A 12,500-nucleotide genomic window follows, 5' to 3' on the forward strand; every position below is an offset into this window, starting at 1 on the left:
CATGATGTGAGGCGAAAGCGATCGAACGAATGCAAATGCTTACGTTGGCGCCAAAACGCTAGACGAAACGTTTGCGGAATAAATGACGCTATTCCGGTACAAAGGTACGGCTAAGTAAAGGAAAAAATTGGATCTTACCTTGTAATTTAGCCAAAAGAATTAAAACACTTCTTGACTCAAAGAGTAGCTAAAGTGAATACCCACGCTTACAGAACTCACGTGGAACTCACGTGTCTTGGGTTCTCAAAGGGGGGGGGGGGGGTACTACCGATTGCATAAACCCTAACCCCCTATACTGCCCGGATGTTGTCACGCCATACTAAATAATATGCAAAAACCATGACATACAAGCAGTGTGGCCAAGTGGAAGGCATAAAACTCCTATTCGCATACAAATATTTCATTTTGCGAAATTTTGCATTTGCACTGTAATTTTAACGTTTTCAAAATTTTTTCATGATAAACGTTTTTGCTGTTTTTACTGGAAAACTGCTGCAAACACTGCAAAATAGCAGTTTTCCTAAAACGTGTTATTTAAAGGCTAAAACGAACGTTCTGCACAATTTTGCAATGGCACTGTACTTTTAACGTTTTTAAAATTTGGTCAGGATAAACGTTTTTGCTGTTTTTACTGGAAAACTGCTGCAAACACTGCAAAATAGCAGTTTTCATAAAACGTGTTATGTAGAGGCTAAAACAAACGTTTTGCACAATTTTGCATTAGCACTGTAATTTTAACGTTTTTAAAATTTGGTCATGATAAACGTTTTTGCTGTTTTTACTGGAAAACTGCTGCAAACACTGCAAAAAAGCAGTTTTCATAAAACGTGTTATTTAGAGGCTAAAAAAACGTTTTGCTCAACTTTGCACTGGCACTGTAATTTTAACTTTTTAAAAATTTGGTCATGATAAACGTTTGACCAAATAATAATCTTGATGAAATTACCTTTTTACGATCTTTTCTCCAGATTTGCCCAAATCAATGGCAAAAACCATTTTTCACAAAAACGTACGTTTTTAGGCACAAACGAACGTTTTCCATAAATTTGCACGCTAAGATAATTCTTGACCTAATGATAATATTGATGTAATTACCTTTTTTCGACTTTTTCTCAAAAACTGCTCAAATCACTGCCAAATACCATTTTGCAGAAAACGTATGTTTTCAGGGGAAAACGAGCGCATTCCAAACATTTAAACTGTTAGATCATTTTTGACCAAATGATAATCTTGATGAAATTACCTTTTTACGATCTTTTCTCCAGATTTGGCCAAATCAATGGAAAAACCATTTTTCACAAAAACGTATGTTTTCAGGCGCAAACGAACATTTTCCACAAATTTGCACGCTAAGATAATTCTTGACCTAATGACAATATTGATGTAATTACTTTTTTTCGATTTTTTCTCCAAAACTGCTCAAATCACTGCCAAATACCATTTTGCAAAAAACGTACGTTTTCAGGCTGAAAAGAAACGTTTTCCACAAATTTGCACTGTTAGATCATTTTTGACCAACTGATAATCTTGGTGTAATTACCTTTTTACTGTTTTTCCTCCAAAACTGCTCACAATGAAACAAAAGTTTTCCACAAATTTGTACTAGTAGATCATTTGTGACGAAATGATAACCCAGTGTAGTTACAATTTTACGATTTTTCCTCAAAAATTGCTCAAATCACTGCCAAAAACCATTTTTCACAAAAACGTACGTTTTCAGTCTGAAACGAACGTTTTCCACAAATTTGCACTGTTACATCATGTTTGACCAAATAATAATCTTGATGAAATAACCTTTTTACGATCTTTTCTCCAAAACTGCTCAAATCACTGCCAAAAACAGTTTTTCACAAAAACGTAGCTTTTCGGGATGAAACGAACGTTTTCCACAAATTTGCACTTTTAGATTATTTTTGACCAAATGATAATCTTGATGTAATTACCTTTTTACGATTTTTTCTCCAAAACTGCTGAAATCACTGCCAAAACCATTTTTTACAAAATCGTACGTTTTCAGGCTGAAACAAACGTTTCCCATAAATTTGCACTGTTAGATCATTTTTGACCAAATGATGATCTTGACTTAATTACCTTTTTACGATTTTTTCTCCAAAACTGCTCAAATCACTGCCAAAAACCATTTTCCACAAAAACGTACGTTTTCAGGCTGAAACGAACGTTTTCCACAAATTTGCACCGTTAAATTATTAGTGACGAATTAATAATGTTGATTTAATTACGTTTTTACGATTTTTTCTTCAAAACTGCTTAAATCACTGCCAAAAACATTTTTTTCACTAAAACGTACGTTTTCAGGCTGAATTGAACGTTTTCCTCAAATTTGCACTGTTAGATCCTTTTTGACCAAGTGATAACCCAATGTAATTACGACTTTACGATTTTTCCTCGCAAACTGCTAAAATCCCTGCCAAAAACCATTTTTCACAAAAACTTACGTTTTCAGGCTGAATTGAACGTTTTCCACAAATTTGCACTGTTAGATCATTTTTGACCAGATGATAATTTTGATGTAATTATCTTTTCACGATTTTTTCTCAGAAACTGCTCAAATAACTGGCAAAAACCATTTTTTAAGAAAACGTACGTTTTCACGCTGAAACGAACGTTTTCCACAAATTTTCACTGTTAGATCATTTTTGACCAAATGATAATCTTGATGTAATTACCTTTTTACGAATTTTTCTACAAAACTGCTCAAATCACTGCCAAAAACCATTTTACACAGAAGCGTACGTTTTCAGACTGAAACGGACGTTTTCATTAAATTTGCACTGTTAGATCATTTTTGACCAAATGATATTCTTGATATTATTTCCTTAAACGATTTTTTGTCCAAAACTGTTCAAATCACTGCCAAAACCAATTTTCAACAAAAACGTACGTTTTCAGACTCAAACAAACGTTTTCACAAATTTTCACTTTCAGATCTATTTTGACCAAATGATATTGTTGATGTAATTACCGTTTTCCGATTTTTTCTCCAAAACTGCTCAAATCACTGCCAAAAACCATTTTTACAAAAACGTACGTTTTCAGGGTGAAACGAACGTTTTCCACAAATTTTCACTGTTAGATCATTTTTGACCAAATGATAATCTTGATGTAATTACCTTTTAACAACTTTTTTTTCCAAAACTGCGCAAATCACTGCCAAAAACCATTTTTCACAAAAACGTACGTTTTCAGGCTGAAACGAACGTTTTCCACAAATTTGCACTGTTAGATCATTTTTGACCAACTGATAATCTTGGTGTAATTACCTTTTTACGGTTTTTCCTTCAAAACTGCTCACAATGAAACGAACGTTTTCCACAAATTTGTACTAGCAGATCATTTGTGACGAAATGATAACCTAGTGTAGTTACCATTTTACGATTTTTTCTCAAAAATTGCTCAAATCACTGCCAAAAACCATTTTTCACAAAAACGTACGTTTTTAGTCTGAAACGAACGTTTTCCACAAATTTGCACTCTTATATCATGTTTGACAAAATAATAATCTTGATGAAATTACCTTTTTACGATCTTTTCTCAAGAACTGCTCAAATCACTGCCAAAAACCATTTTTCACAAAAACGTATGTTTTCAGGCGAAAACGAGCGCATTCCACAAATTTAAACTGTTAGATCATTTTTGACCAAATGATAATCTTGATGTAATTACCTTTTTACGATTTTTTCTCCAAAACTGCTGAAATCACTGCCAAAAACCATTTTTGACAAAAACGTACGTTTTCAGGCTGAAACGAACCTTTTCCACACATTTGCACAATTGGATCACTTTTGACGAAATGATAACCCAATGTAGTTACCATTTTACGATTTTTCCTCAAAAATTGCTGAAATCACTGCCAGAATTTATTTTTCGCAAAAACGTACGTTTTCAGGCTGAAACGAACGTTTCCCACAAGTTTGCACTGTTAGATCATTTTTGACCAAATGATAATCTTGATGTAATTACCTTTTTTACGATTTTTTCTCCAAAACTGCTCAAATCACTGCCAAAATTCATTTTCCACAAAAACGTACGTTTTCAGGCTGAAACGAACGTTTTCCACAAATTTGCACTGTTAGATCATTTTTGACCAACTGATAATCTTGGTGTAATTACCTTTTTACGGTTTTTCCTCCAAAACTGCTTACAATGAAACGACGTTTTCCACAAATTTGTACTAGTAGATCATTTGTGACGAAATGATAACCCAGTGTAGTTGCCATTTTACGATTTTTTCTCAAAAATTGCTCAAATCACTGCCAAAAACCATTTTTCACAAAAACGTACGTTTTCAGTCTGAAACGAACGTTTTCCACAAATTTGCACTGTTACATCATGTTTGACCAAATAATAATCTTGATGAAATTACCTTTTTACGATCTTTTCTCAAGAACTGCTCAAATCACTGCCAAAAACCATTTTTCACAAAAACGTATGTTTTCAGGCGAAAACGAGCGCATTCCACAAATTTAAACTGTTAGATCATTTTTGACCAAATGATAATCTTGATGTAATTACCTTTTTACGAATTTTTCTCCAAAACTGCTGAAATCACTGCCAAAATTCATTTTTCACAAAATGGTACGTTTTCAGGCTGAAACGAACGTTTCCCACAAGTTTGCACTGTTAGATCATTTTTGACCAAATGATAATCTTGATGTAATTACCTTTTTACGATTTTTTCTCCAAAACTGCTCAAATCACTGCCAAAATTCATTTTCCACAAAAACGTACGTTTTCAGGCTGAAACGAACGTTTTCCACAAATTTGCACCGTTAAATTATTTTTGACGAATTAATAATGTTGATTTAATTACGTTTTTGCGATTTTTTCTTCAAAACTGCTTAAATCACTGCCAAAAACATTTTTTTCACTAAAACGTACGTTTTCAGGCTGAATTGAACGTTTTCCTCAAATTTCCATTGTTAGATCCTTTTTGACCAAGTGATAACCCAATGTAATTACGATTTTACGATTTTTCCTCGCAAACTGCTAAAATCACTGCCAAAAACCATTTTCACAAAAACTTACGTTTTCAGGCTGAATTGAACGTTTTCCACAAATTTGCACTGTTAGATCATTTTTGACCAGATGATAATTTTGATGTAATTACCTTTTCACGATTTTTTTCTCAAAAACTGCGCAAATAACTGGCAAAACTCATTTTTTAAGAAAACGTACGTTTTCACGCTGAAACGAACGTTTTCCACAAATTTTCACTGTTAGATCATTTTTGACCAAATGATAATCTTGATGTAATTACCTTTTTACGATCTTTTCTCCAAAAGTGCTCAAATCACTGCCAAAAACCATTTTTCACAAAAACGTACGTTTTCAGGCTGAAACGAACGTTTTCCACAAATTTGCACTGTTAGATCATCTTTGACCAACTGATAATCTTGGTGTAATTACCTTTTTACGGTTTTTCCTCCAAAACTGCTCACAATGAAACGAACGTTTTCCACAAATTTGTACTAGCAAATCATTTGTGACGAAATGATAACCCAATGTAGTTACCATTTTACGATTTTTCCTCAAAAATTGCTCAAATCACTGCCAAAAACCATTTTTCACAAAAACGTACGTTTTTAGTCTGAAACGAACGTTTTCTCAAATTTGCACTGTTACATCATGTTTGACCAAACAATAATCTTGATGAAATTACCTTTTTACGATCTTTTTTCAAGAACTGCTCAAATCACTGCCAAAAACCATTTTTCACAAAAAACGTACGTTTTCAGGCTGAAACGAACGTTTCCCACAAATTTGCACTCTTAGATCATTTTTGACCAAATGATAATCTTGATGTAGTTACCTTTTTATCTTTTTAGAGCGGAGGGGTTGGCGCAGTGGGAAGATTTCTGCCTTTCAACCCTAAGGTCCTGGGTTCCATTCCCGGTTCTGCCGAGACTGGAATATTTGGCGACCTTCTCTCCCGCTAAAGTTCACTCAGCTTTCCATCCTTCCGAGGTCGGTGAAATAAGTACCAGCATGCATGGACTGCTTAGAAGCGGCTGCAATTTGCGCCTGTATATGCTTTCAGTCCGCTGGGGGTAAATTGATCATTGTAAAGCGCCCTTGAGACGTTAGTGATAAGGGCGCTATATAAATGCACCACTTTACTTTACGATTTTTTCTCCAAAACTTCTCAAATCACTGCCAAAAACCATTTTTCACAAAAACGTACGTTTTCAGGCTCAAACCAACGTTTTCCACAAATCTACACTGTTAGATCGTTTTTGACCAAATGATAATCTTGATGTAATTACCTCCTTACGATTTTTTCTCCAAAACTGCTCAAATCACTGCCAAAAACCAATTTTCACGAAAACGTACGCTTTCAGGCTGAAACGAACGTTTTCCACAAATTTGTGTCAAACATGATGTAACAGTGCAAATTTGTGGAAAACGTTCGTTTCAGACTGAAAACGTACATTTTTGTGAAAAATGGTTTTTGGAAGTGATTTGAGCAACTTTTGAGGAAAAATCGTAAAATGGTAACTAAACTGGGTTATCATTTCGTCACAAATGATCTACTAGTACAAATTTGTGGAAAACGTTCGTTTCATTGTGAGCAGTTTTAAAGGAAAAACCGTAAAAAGGTAATTACACCAAGATTATCAGTTGGTCAAAAACTATCTAACCGTGCAAATTTGTGGAAAACGTTCCTTCCAGACTGAAAACGTACGTTTTTCTGAAAAATGGTTTTTGGCAGTGATTTAAGCAAATTTAAAGAAAAAATCGTAAAAACGTAATTAAATCAACATTATTAATTCCTCACAAATAACTTTACGGTGCAAATTTGTGGAAAACGTTCGTTTCAGCCTGAAAACGTACGTTTTTGTGAAAAATGGTTTTTGGCAGTGATTTCAGCAGTTTTGGAGCAAAAGTCGTAAAAAGGTAATTACATCAAGATTATCATTTGGTCAAAAATGATCTAACAGTTTAAATTTGTGGAATGCGCTCGTTTTCGCCTGAAAACATACGTTTTTGTGAAAAATTGTTTTTGGCAGTGATTTGAGCAGGTCTTGGGAGAAGATCGTAAAAAGGTAATTTCATTAAGATTATTATTTCGTCAAACATGGTGTAACATTGCAAATTTGTGGAAAACGATGGTTTTAGACTGAAAACGTACGTTTTTAAGAAAAATGGTTTTTGGCAGTGATTTGAGAAATTTTTGAGGAAAAATCGTAAAATTGTAACTACATTGGGCTATCATTTCGTCACAAATGATCTACTAGTACAAATTTGTGGAAAACGTTCGTTTCATTGTGAGCAGTTTTGGAGAAAAAACCTTAAAAATGTAATTACACCAAGATTATCGGTTGGTCAAAAATGATCTAACAGTGCAAATTTGTGGAAAACGTTCGTTTCAGCCTGAAAACGTACGTTTTTGTGAAAAATGGATTTTGGCAGTGATTTGAGCAGTTTTGGAAAAAAAGTTGTTAAAAGGTAAATATATCAAGATTATTAATTCGTCACATATAATTTAAAGGTGCAAATTTGTGGAAAACGTTCGTTTCAGCCTGAAAACGTACGTTCTTGTGAAAAAATGGTTTTTGCCATTGATTTGGGCAAATCTGGAGAAAAGATCGTAAAAAGGTAATTTCATCAAGATTATTATTTGTTCAAACATGATGTAACAGTGCAAATTTGTGGAAAACATTCCTTTCAGACTGAAAACGTTCGTTTTTTTGAAAAATGGTTTTTGGCAGTGATTTAAGCAGTTTTGAAGAAAAAATCGTAAAGACGTAATTAAATCAACATTATTAATTCGTCACAAATAATTTAACGGTGCAAATGTGTCGAAAACGTTAGTTTCAGCCTGAAAACGTACGTTTTTGTGAAAAATGGTTTTTGCCATTGATTTGGGCAAATCTGGAGAAAAGATCGTAAAAAGGTAATTTCATCAAGATTATTATTTGGTCAAACATGATGTAACAGTGCAAATTTGTGGAAAACGTTCCTTCCATACTGAAAACGTACCTTTTCTGAAAAATGGTTTTTGGCAGTGATTTAAGCAAACTTAAAGAAAAAATCGTAAAAACGTAATTAAATCAACATTATTAATTCCTCACAAATAACTTTACGGTGCAAATTTGTGGAAAACGTTCGTTTCAGCCTGAAAACGTACGTTTTTGTGAAAAATGGTTTTTGGCAGTGATTTGAGCAATTTTTGAGGAAAAATCGTAAAATGGTAACTAAACTGGGTTATCATTTCGTCACAAATGATCTACTAGTACAAATTTGTGGAAAACGTTCGTTTCATTGTGAGCAGTTTTGAAGGAAAAACCGTGAAATGGTAAATACATCAAGATTATCATTTGGTCAAAAATGATCTAAGAGTCCAAATTTGTGAAAAACGTTCGTTTCACCCTGAAAACGTACGTTTTCTGGAAAATGGTATTTGGCAGTGATTTGAGCAGTTTTGGAGAAAAAATCGCGAAAAGGTAATTACATCAATATTATCATTAGGTCAAGAAATATCTTAGCGTGCAAATTTGTGGAAAACGTTCGTTTGTGCCTAAAAACGTACGTTTTTGTAAAAAATGGTTTTTGCCATTGATTTGGGCAAATCTGGAGAAAAGATCGTGAAAAGGTAATTTCATCAAGATTATTATTTGGTCAAACATGATGTAACAGTGCAAATTTGTGGAAAACGTTCCTTTCAGACTGAAAACGTACGTTTTTGTGAAAAATGGTTTTTGGCAGTGATTTCAACAATTTTTGAGGAAAAATCGTAAAATGGCAACTACATTTGGTTATCATTTCGTCAAAAATGATCTAATTGTGCAAATGTGTGGAAAACGTTCGTTTCAGCCTGAAAACGTACGTTTTTGTGAAAAATGCTTTTTAGAAGTGATTTGAGCAGTTTTGGAGAAGACATCGTAAAAAGGTAATTACATCATGTTATCATTTGGTCAAATATGATCTAACAGTGCAAATTTGTGGAAAATGTTCGTTTCAGCCTGAAAACGTACGTTTTTCGGTGATTTAAGCAGTTTTGGCCAAAAAATAGTAAAAAGGTAATTACATCAAGATTATTACTTGGTCAAAAATGATCTAACAGTGCAAATCTGTAAGAAACGTTCGTTCCAGCCTGATAACGTACGTTTTTGGTTAAAAAGTGGTTTTTGGCAGTGATTTGAGCAGTTTTTGGAGAAAAAATTGTGAAAAAGTAATTACATCAAGATTATCATTTGGTCAAAAATTATCTAACAGTGTAAATTTGTGGAAAACGTTGGTTTTCGACTGAAAACGTACGATTTTGTTAAAAATGTTTTTTGGCAGTGATTGAAGCAGTTTTGGAAAAAAAAGCGTAAAAAGGTAATCATGTTGAGGGAGTAACTCCGAGCAACTCATAAGTAAAATGAGTAACTCATGAGTAAACGAGCAACTCATGCGCAAATGAGCAACCGATGAGTAACTCCGATCAACCCTGAGTAATGAAATTGAAGGAGTAACTTTGAGCAACCAGAGTAATTCAAATTAAGGGAGTAACTCCGAGCAACTCATGAGGAAAATGAGCAACTCATGTCGCAGACACATCCTGTTTCGAGGACTTGTCCTTCGGGGAGCTCCTCGAGTTTTAATCTGTAAAGTTGCAGGGTGCTTGTGAGGGGCACCAAGAAAGAAAAAAAAAACTGAGTTGTGACACTAAGGAACTGAGATGACTTTAAGGAGACTCTACTCGGATGTGACTGGGACTGTGTGACGTCATCCTTCTCTTGACCCGTGTGACGTTATTGTTTGAATTATGAATTTCCCGCCTAACGTACGTTTGAATTTCCCGGCCAAATATGTATTTTTGCAAACATTTGAATCCACCAATCAGAACTCTTCAATTACAACCGTCAAAAGGGACCTGAAGGGTCCCACACCACAACTCCAGCCAACACGCGGTGATCAGCGGTCTTTGCCTGCAATCCTGCACCTTAGTGGAACTGAGATAGACCCGTTTGTGTTTCACTTCCCCACCGACCCAGCAACATATACAAGGATATCTCTTCCAGCTGTTGGCGATTACAGGAGAAAAATAACAATAGAACGCATATTACGAACATTTACAGTTTATAGACCAAATGCACAACGAATTTCTTGAAAAGAAAGAAGACATTTCACAACCTCGTTCCCAGGGTTTTTCTCCGTCGAGGAAGGTCTATTCTGTTCAAAACGATTCCGGTAGGGAAAACTCTACTGTTGCCGCAGAGTTGAAGTTAAAGAGTCCCAGCGAGAAATTAGTGAAAGGAGACATTCAGATTATCTTCTTACACCCAGAAGCACTATTGAGTAAGGAAGGACGGGAGCTGATGAAAACCCAAAAGAAATATTGTTGCTTGCGTGGTTGACGAAGCACATTGTGTCGCAATATGGTTAGATGTGACTTCTACGTGTTCATATTTGTGAGAGTTTGTATAGACCTCAGCACCTTTGTGTCATCTGCTCAGCTAGATAAGCTTGAGTGCTTAACAAAGAATTTAAAAAATGAGTGTTCAGAATAATGGCAACCAGCACATTCTTCCCACCTAACACGGATGCACTTTACAATATTTTCCTAAGTTGACTGGGAGTGAGTGACCTTTTTAACTTCGGCTTCTTGGTTATTGTACATCTTTTGGTTCATTAAACTGTCTTGATTATCATTACAGCAATAATTCAAGTACCAGCAAACTGTACGTAACCCATGGTTGTCTCAAGTTTTGCATTAGGCAGCTTTATTGGAAAATTAGGCCGCAAAAATTCAGAAAAAAATGCAGTATCTTTTAACCAACAACAGCAGCTGAGTTGCCAGCCAAGAAAACAAAGTTGGTGATGATTTTTGCCTGCTGCCAACTTCTTTCAACAACCCTCGCAGCCTTAGATATTTTCAGCTCTTTTATTTTCTTCTTCCTCTTCCTCTTCTTCTTTTTCTTCTTACTATATAACCTGGAAAATTAGGATAAAGTAAAAAATTTAGGTAAGAGTGGAAATTTGTGGAAAACGTTGTTTTTGGCCTGAAAACGAATATTTACGTAAAAAAAATGCTTTTTGGCAGTTGTCTGTGCAGTTTTTGAGTAATAATTTAAAAATCATTATTACAGCAAGATTAGGATAAAGTAAACTTTTAGGTAAGAGTGCAGTTTTGGAGCAAAAATTTAAACATCATTATAAGGTAAAATTACACATAAGGTAGAATTTCAGCTCATAGTAGAAATTTCTCCAAAACTGCTCAAATCACTGCCAAAAGCCATTTTTCACAAAAACGTTAGTTTTTAGGCTGAAACGAAAATTTCCAATAAATTTGCACTGTTAGATCATTTTTGACAAAATGATAATCTTGATGTAATTACCTTTTTACGTTTTTTTTCTCCAAAACTGCTCAAATCACTGCCAAAAACCATTTTTCACAAAAACGTATGTTTTCAGGCTGAAACGAACGTTTTCCACAAAATTGCACTGTTAGATAATTTTTGACCAAATGATAATATTGATGGAATTATCTTTTTACGATTTGTTCTCCAAAACTGCTAAAATAAATGGTAAAAAGGTAATTACATCAAGATTATCATTTGCTCAAAAATTATCTAACAGTACATTTTTAAACGTTTACTCAAAAACTGGTCAAGCAACTACCAAAAAGGATTTTTCACCAAAACTTGCCCGGACCACTCGATCCGGACTCAAGCACTCTAACCATGAGGCCAATGCGTCTCCCAAGTCTTTTCCACTTATGGGATCATAATGATATACCTAATGAAAACCAATTTTTTGTGACTTAACAAGGGGGGACAGTGCCAATCAGTAAGTAACAAGGATGGTTTTTATTGCATTATAGAGCCAGAAAAAAGGCAAATATTACCTTCTTAGCAAGCAATGAGAAAACTTTTAATGGGAGAGGTCATTGAAAAGTGCAACGTTTTCAAATGGTCTGTTTATAGAAGTAAAAAAACCCCTTTGAGGACTAACCATAGGAGAGAAATGTCATGCTGAAGGAGGTCTAAGTAAGATTCGGCAACAAGGAGGCGATATCATACGAAGTTTAAATGCATATGCATCTGTGACGAGCTGTATTTACGCGACTGTATTTACGAAATTAAGGAGGGTACCCAATACCAACTGTTTATCGTATGTGTTGCGTCCTTGAGAGAAACAGAAAACTCTTTCAAGTCGATCATGCAAAGACATACTTGTGTTACAGTGAATATGCGTAACACAATTTATGCAATAAAGAACGTAATTATCTCAATGTTTGATGGAATCATCTTTGTGGTTTCCAATTTTACAACAGAGTGAACCGAAAACGATGATTTAAAGTAGTTGGCACGATTAACAGAAAAAAATTTACTCATTTCAACGGTTAACGACGAATAACGTGCAAGTCTCGAAAAAAACAATGACCATCTATTGTTTTCATTGCGTCGTCCCTGCTGACAGTTGTATACATTGTTTTTCAGCTGTAGTCATGAGAGTCAACAATAAAATAATAAATTATTCTTTATTCTCAA

Source organism: Montipora foliosa, chromosome 1 (assembly GCF_036669935.1).
Source record: "Montipora foliosa isolate CH-2021 chromosome 1, ASM3666993v2, whole genome shotgun sequence".
In the NCBI taxonomy this organism is placed as follows: domain Eukaryota; kingdom Metazoa; phylum Cnidaria; class Anthozoa; order Scleractinia; family Acroporidae; genus Montipora; species Montipora foliosa.